The sequence below is a fragment of the Dendropsophus ebraccatus genome, chromosome 11 (assembly GCF_027789765.1).
Source record: "Dendropsophus ebraccatus isolate aDenEbr1 chromosome 11, aDenEbr1.pat, whole genome shotgun sequence".
Taxonomy (NCBI): domain Eukaryota; kingdom Metazoa; phylum Chordata; class Amphibia; order Anura; family Hylidae; genus Dendropsophus; species Dendropsophus ebraccatus.
In genome coordinates, this window is record NC_091464.1 from 24,456,235 (window position 1) to 24,464,050 (window position 7,816).

Below are 7,816 nucleotides of genomic sequence, written 5' to 3' on the forward strand. Positions count from 1 at the left end.
TAACACTGAGCGATTTTTAACGACTAACGATAAACGATCGCAAAAAAGATTGTTTATCGTTAACCTGAAATCGTTCACCATATTACACAGAACGATAGTCGTTAGTTACGATCGTTACTATGATCGTTATTGAAATCATTACTATGATCGTTTATTCCTTCTGATCCCAAAAAAAACATGAACAATTACACTGAACGATTAGTGAAAAAACGAGGAATTTAAGTGAACGAACGTGGAATTACAGCGAACGATTAACAATAAATTTAGGTTCAGATCTAAATTAACGATCAACGACATACAAATGATTTTTCGGACGTTGCCTGCAATTACACAGAACGATTATCATTTAAATTCAAACAATTTAACGATTTTTCGCCCGTGTAATAGGGCCCTAACAGTAGATGTAAAATCTACTATTACAGCCTGCAAGGTCTCCAAGCTGACAACACACTGAAATATTATAATATTACAATGTTTGATATAAACAATCAAAAGGTGTGATACTGTACTTTGTGTTAGTGGAAATTTTTTTTAAAAAAATGTAAAAAAATAAATAAATTACTTTTTAAAATTTTAAATTCTCTGCGTGTAACAAAGGTCATCATACCTTATAAATGAGTTAATAACCCACACTTACAGTATGTCTTCTTTATCATTTGATCATTTGGGATAATCATTTTATGTTGTTAGGAGGCCTAGAAGTTTACCAGCAAATTATTATATTTTCATGAAAATGTCAAAATCAATATTTTTGGGCCAACTAGAGTGAAAAAAAAGAGTGAATCTGAGAGGCTTGTATGTTAGAATCCCCCATAAATCATCCACAGAGTTGAAGTGCCAAAACATAACAAACCTCCACCCAACAGACCTGACTTTGGAGACTACACCCCTCAAGGAATTTATATAGCTTTTGACCCCTACAGATATTTCATAGAATCTATTAGAATTAGGCTATGTTCACACAATGTTTTTTCTTCTCCGTTGATAATTTTAAAAATAACGTCCGTTATTTTGAGGGTTGGCCGCCCGTCAGTGCAGTAACGGCTGCTGGTACATTATTCTAATTCAGGTGGACTAATTGGCCTTTGGATGTGTCTTTAATTAAAAAGTTCATTGAATTTAATAGTAAAAACAGAGAAAGAACGGTGAAAAAAGAATAACTGTGTGTGACCAACAAAAAATTAATGTCTGCTGTTTGCAAAAGACGTCCGAAAATAACTGACATGATCATTCTTGTGACGTCAGCATAGATAACGTCCATTATTTTATACATTGTGTGCAACGGACGTTCGTCATTTAATTGACTTCAATGCATTGCAGTAAGTTAAATTGCAGCAATAACGGACGTCTTTTTAAATAGAAAAAGCGGCCACCTTTTCTCTTTTTTTGGTTTTGTGTAAACATAAATTTTCTCATGTGCATTTAAATCCCACAGTTTAACTCCTTCAAGACCGAGCCCTTTAAAGCTCAGCTGTCCGGGTCAGATTAATGCAATGTTCCTCCCCGCCTTCAAAGAGCCATAGTGCTTTTATTTTTCCACCTACAGGGTTTGTTGGGGTGTGATTTCTTGCGCCATGATCTCTAGTTTTTATTAATATCATATTTTAATAAAAATACTTTTATTGAGAGGGGGGGGGGGGTTATAAGGTTTTTTTTAATACTTTTAGGGCAGCTTCACAAGTATCGTATTTTCTGCTGCAGATCCGCAGCAGATTTAACTAAATGAACACAGCATTAAATCTGCACTGTAAAATCCGCTGCAGATCCGCAGCGAATTTTACAGTGCGGATTTAATGCTGTGTCCTTTCAATTAATCACATCATCTGCGGATTTGCTACGGATCCGCAGCAGAAAATACGGTACGTGTGAAGCTACCCTTAGGGTACAAACACACACACCATATACGCAGCGTATTTTCTGCTGCTATACGCAGCAGATACGCAGCAGATTAGATCTAAATAACTGAACACAGCATCAAATCTGCACCTTCAAATCTGCTGCGTATACGGTGTGTGTGTTTGTACCCTTAAAAACTTTTTTTTTAACTAAGAAAGGAAAACTGTGTAAACAACAAAAAAATAGCGTCCACTGTTTGCAAAAGATGTCAGAAAAAAATTGTCATGATCATTGTTTTGACGTCCGCACAGACAACGTCCATTACACTGTGTGCATTGGACATTCATTCTTCCATTGAATTCTATGCATTGCATTAAAGTCAATTAAATCGCTGCAAAAACGGACATATTTTTGAATAGTAAAAGTGGACGCCTTTTCCCTTTTTTAAACGTTGTGTGAACATAGCCTGAAATTGAACGGACTGAACGTTATACACAACTCATAACTGTTCTGCAGGAGGAGGGAGAGCAATGAGAAGCATTTATACCAAATGTTTATGGAGGCTTGAAGAGTAAAAACCGGCAAGCTGTAAAATATTGAGCTGATGGCAGTAAAAATGCAAGTACCCAGGAGGAGATTTTCTTCTCTTCTATGCTTCACGTCTCTATGCTCTCTCTTCGCATGCCTTGACCCAGATGTCCCCAGTGCACTCTTTGCTGGGTTTCGAAAGAAGTGTTTGATAGAGTGCACCGGGGTTATATGAGAGGTGATCTTCAGAAATGTGGCTTTATTAGTTTCTCTTAATTAAATCAATGCTCTTTATTACCTTCCACAAACCAGGGAACACATTAGTAGCAATTTATCTAGATCTTTTTTTATTAATAATAGCACAAGGCAGTACAACCCGGTGTTACCTCTTATGCTTAATTTAGTTATTAAACTTCAAATTGGCACCTAATTTTGGAGTAGCCAGTATGGTGGATAATAAGAATATATAAACTATTTATGTAGATATTTTGGTTAGACATCACTCCATCAAGTCAAGGAAACTATAGGAACAACAGGCATTTTCCGTAGACTAAGGGTACCATTACACGAAGCGATTTTTATAACGATAAATCTCAAACGACCGCTATTGCGAACAACCTGAAATCGTTCGGCCAATTACACGGAGCGATGATTGTTACATATGATTGTTCTTGCGGTTGTCTTTGAGTCGCTATTGCGTTCGCCGCTACTGCGAAAGGCCGAACGATGTCTTATTCCATGAGAACGATCAACAATAAAAATAGATCCAAACTCTATCAAACGACTATTTCTCGTTGGTCGTTTAATTGTTGTCTGCTATTACACCAAACGATTATGGTTCAAATCCGAACGATCTAATGATTTTTCAAATGATAATTGTTCCGTGTAATAAGGCCGTTAGACCATAGATAGAAACAGGTGCCTTTTGCAATCCATGATCTTCAGCCTGCTGGAGACAGGCTAAAATAATAGCCAAGTCAGGCAACCCCTGGAGGCCTCACGGAGGCCTTGGTCTACTCTGATAAAGAGATTATGTGGGAGCCGACCTGGATCATTTAAATGCCACTAAAGTAAGTTTTGACAGCAGCATCTAAATGGTTAAATCTGCTGTAGACAGGGGGCTGCGGGAACATAATAAAGAAGCTCTACTTACCCGTCCCCATGCCCTCACAATGCATCATAAGCTTGCTGTCCGCCACTGGGCTCCAGGTTCTCCTTCAGGCTTCTCATTTAAGTAAATGGTGTCATAGTAATCGCTCTTGGTTTACAGGAAGTCTTTTTGTTTTTCACTTTATATTATATTATTTATTTTGGTTTATTTATATTATTTTAGTTTATGATCCTTACTTAGGGTCCATTTACACAGAAAGATTATCTGACAGATTATCTGCTAAACATTTAAAGCCAAAGCCAGGAACAGACTATAAACAAAGATCAGGTCATAAAGAAAGCCTGAGATTTCTCCTCTTTTCGAATCCATTCCCGGTTTTGGCTTCAAATCTTTGGCAGATAATCTGTCAGATAATCTTTCTGTGTAAATGGACCCTTAGATAAAACTAAAATTGCAAATGATTTTACATAACGATTATTAATAATTTGGATTCTGAGACCTATGAACTTATTATAAGACCATTTACACAGAAATAATCATATACTGGTAAGGCTAGGTACACACTGCGTTTTTTAGCAAAAAACAGATTGCAAAAAACGGATGTATTTGTGTGCATTCGTTTTTGATCTGTTTTTCCATTGACTTCCATTATAAAAATAAAAACAGATCAAAATGGATGCTTTTTTTTTTTACGCACAATAAAGTACTGTTGACACTACTTTTTTGACTGTGTGAACCCACCCTAAGGAAAGGCTGTAGCAGTCTCATGGTCTACCACAATTTATAAAGTTTGTGAATACAACAGTGTTATCACTGACCCTCATAGAAATCTATACCTGCTCTCGAGCACGTGTAGATGTGATATAAAGCAAGTTTACAATTTACATTCATTATTTTTTTTTTTTTAGTTATCATGGAAAACACAGCACTTCCTGTTTTCTGACTCTTTTTTTTCTCAAAAAAACAGGAAACAGTCAGATAAAGGAAGTCCTGTGTATCCCAGGCCATCTGAGCGCTCACAGAGAGAAGGCAGTCATGTGACTGATGGATATATTGAGCCGTGACTCTCTGTACTGGCCGGAATTCCTGTGTTTAGTCTGTTTTTTTCAACCAGCACAAGTCATAAAATCTGCCCTCAGGAGACTGGACCTGGATTTCTGGTAAGTTCAACTTTGTTTTACAGCATGATAACAACAAAAAAAATAATGAATGTACATTGCAAACTTGCTTTAAATCACATCTACTGTTGATTTAGATTTTGAAAGTTATAACAACAGTGACACTTTAACCCCTTAGCGACCCATGACGTACCTGATACATCATGGAGCTGCGGAGGGTGTTCAGAGAGGGATCCTGCCGGGACCCCGCTCTGAACGGCACCACTTCCGGCTGCAATCAGCTGCCGGGCAGTGCCTCAATTAGCCTCTAATTAAGCACTTCAATGCAGCTGTCAAACCTGACAGCTGCATTGAAGGGCTTTATACACAACATCCCTGGTGTCTAGTGGGTCGGATCTCCCCCCCCCCCCCGCAATGCGATCGCGGGGGGGGGGGGGAGATCCGTTCTTCTGCCTGAGCCGGGCCTCAGCTTCTCAATGATGCTGATCCCGGCTCGGCAATAGATTGCTGTAGCCTGCAGCAGGCCACAGCAATCTATCACCGATCTGATGGATCTTTGCTGTGTATATACACAGCATTGATCTCTATGAGAGATCAGTGCTATGTATATACAAGTCCCCCAGGGGGGGCTTCTAGTTAATGTAAAAATAAAAGTAAAAATGTTTTTTTATTAATAAAAAATCCCCTACCCTAATAAAAGTCCAAATCACCCCCCTTTTCCCATTTTATAAATAAACAAATAAATAAACATATTTGCTATCGCCGCGCATGTAATCGCCCGAACTATTAATTAATCACATTCCCGATCTCGCACGGTAAATGGCGTCAGCGCAAAAAAATTTGCAAAGTGCAAAATTGCGCATTTTTGGTTGCATCAAATCCAGAAAAAATGTAATAAAAAACAATCAAAAAGTCGCATATGCACAATCAAGGTACTGATAGAAAGAACACTTCATGGCGCAAAAAATGACACCTCACACAGCCCCATAGACCAAAAGATAAAAGCGCTATAAGCCTGGGAATAAAGCAATTTTAAGGAACATATATTTGTTAACAATGGTTTGAATTTTTTACAGGCCATCACATAATATAAAAGTTATACATGTTATATATCATTTTAATCGTAACGAATTGAGGAACATGCATAACAAGTCAGTTTTACCCCAGGGTGAACAGCGTAAAAACAAATACACTCCAAATAAAAGAAATGTGTTTTTTTTCAATTTCACCACACATTGATTTTTTTTCTGGTTTCACAGTGTAGTTTATGCAAAAATTCAGCCTGTCATTGCAAAGTACAATTAGTAAAGCAAAAAATAAGGGCTCATGTGGGTTTCTAGGTGGAAAAATGCAAGTGCTATGACCTTTTAAACATAAAGTGAAAAAAGCAAAAGCTCAAAAATGAAAATTGGCATTGACCTTAAGGGGTTAAATTCTGTGTTAATGCATCAGTACTGCTACCCACTGCGCACACCTCCTTATAAATATGCCATATCTAATGGCCCTATTTCACGGGTCGTCTAGAGGAGCAGCGCTGGTTTGCTCCTCGTTCCCCGCTCGCTGCTATTCAACGCGGCTGCAGCGAGTGGGTGAGTGCGGGAGGGGCAGCGGGGACCTGCGGGGGGTTGCCCGGGTGATCGCTGATCGTCCGGGCAGCCCATAGGATACAGCAGCATCTGCTGCCGATGCTCATATTCAACGGAGCGACGGCAGCAGATCGTTGCTGTATCAGTCGCTTGTTTTTCAACATGTTGAAAAACAAGCGACTGCAACGATCAGCCGACATGAACAATGTCGGCTGATCGTTGCACTCTATTCCACGGGACGATTATCGTCCGTAGCGGCCGATATCGGCCGAATACGGACGATAATCGTTCCGTGGAATAGGGCCTTAAGTAAGAGGCACAGAAACAGGACTCTTATTGTGCAACTGCAGAGATTTTGACAGGCCTCTGCATCCACTGACATGGACCCTTTCACTACAGGGCATAATAGAATTTTACTAGAGATATCATGACTCTCAACTCTCTTCACCATTCTTTACACTGCAGCTCTGAGTACAAGCCAACCATAAGCAGATGCAGTCAGTTCATGTAAGGAGTGGATGTCCACTACAGCAAAGTTATAAGGGGAGATTTATCAAACATGGTGTAAAGTGAAACTGACTCAGTTTCCCATAGCAACCAATCAGATTCCACCTTTCATTCCTTACAGACTCTTTGGAAAATGAAAGGTGGAATCTGATTGGTTGCTAGGGGCAACTGAGCCAGTTTTACTTTACACCATGTTTGATAAATCTCCCATAATCCTTATAATTAAAAGCAAGAAATCCATTAATAATAATAGGATCATTAGTTACCAATACACATATTGAGGCGAAAAGAAAAAAAACTGAAGGATCTTTACCAGATTTACAATTAAATAAATCTGCTTTTGCAGGTGGAAACCTTTTTTAAATGGCTTTTATTTCATTCCTACACTATCTGGTACTAATCCAGGATTACAGAGAACTCCATCAGGCGACTATAAGCATCCGTTCTTCGGTTAATATGATTACACGGAAGGTATTTAGAATTACTGCAGGAAAAAAACATTCCTGAAAAACCATTTGTAATCCGTAATCCCTGATTACCCTTAATCCATCAAATACTCAATGCTGTGTACCATAGTTTACTATAGGATGTACAGCTTGATCCATTACCGAAACCAGTGAAAGGAAATAGCTTGGCTGTAGGGAATGAAGAGAATAGATAGATATGTCCCTGTGTAGGAGACCTTATAAGTAGTAGTGTGTGGCGTCCATGTCATGTCTGTCAGAAGTCGCCAACAGGGTGACTCTCTTTAGACTGTGTTGTCATTTAGGTTCATGTCACACATTTTTGAGAAAAACACCCAGGGTCGTATTAACAGCAGCTGTGCCCTAGGCACTAAACCTGAAGACGCCCCATCTTGGGGAGCGTGGGGGACAGTGGTTTCGGCCTCGTGCATTTCTCTACATGTAGAAACATTTCCTGAATCACGTTTTTTATGGCCTCTAACTGCTTAATGGTGCGTTCACACCTACAGGATCTGCAGCTGATTTTCTGCAGCAGATTTCATTTAAATAACTGAACACAGCATCAAATCTGCTGCAGTTCTGCTGCAGATCCTGTAGGTGTGAACGCACCCTAAAACATAAAATTTCTAATTGAATCAATGTTTAGAGCGGTCTGCATATTATTTG